Raw genomic sequence first — 607 nt, forward strand, 5'->3', positions numbered from 1 at the left:
TTAAATCGAAAATATTTGATAACAAAAAAATTAATAAAAAATAGTTAGAATTAATTAGTCTTATTTAATATTTATAAATTATTATAATACTTAATAAATATTACATAAAATAAATTTTGAATATTTTTTTGTTTTTTTAGTATTATTGTTTTGAAATATATATGCTGGTGGTGGATTCTAGGGTTTAGTGCAGTCTCATAAAGGAGGAGGAGGAGGGAGTAGCTAAGTAGTATTAGAGAAGAGAGTCTTAAGAGTTAGGTTTGAGGAGAAGAATTGAAAGAAGACAAGGGTGCGATTTATAAGGCTAAAAATACGGGTCAAACAAAAAGAGAGATGGTAGCATTTTAATTTCTTAGAGTCTAAGCATCCCCTTTTACGAAGTTTAATGCCACACCTCCAATTACACTCCTTCTTTCTCCCTTTTTCCTCTCTTTCACCACCCACTTTGACACCAACACTCCTCAAAATCCTAACTAAAATAAAACAAAGACAAAAATTAATTTCAAGAAAAATAAACATTATTGTTCATATCTACTATAATACTACTATATTGGAATGTCGGCCTATGCTCTATTTATAATAAATTTTTGGAGAGCCTAATTGCTGA

Source organism: Arachis ipaensis, chromosome B07, assembly GCF_000816755.2.
Source record: "Arachis ipaensis cultivar K30076 chromosome B07, Araip1.1, whole genome shotgun sequence".
Classification (NCBI taxonomy): domain Eukaryota; kingdom Viridiplantae; phylum Streptophyta; class Magnoliopsida; order Fabales; family Fabaceae; genus Arachis; species Arachis ipaensis.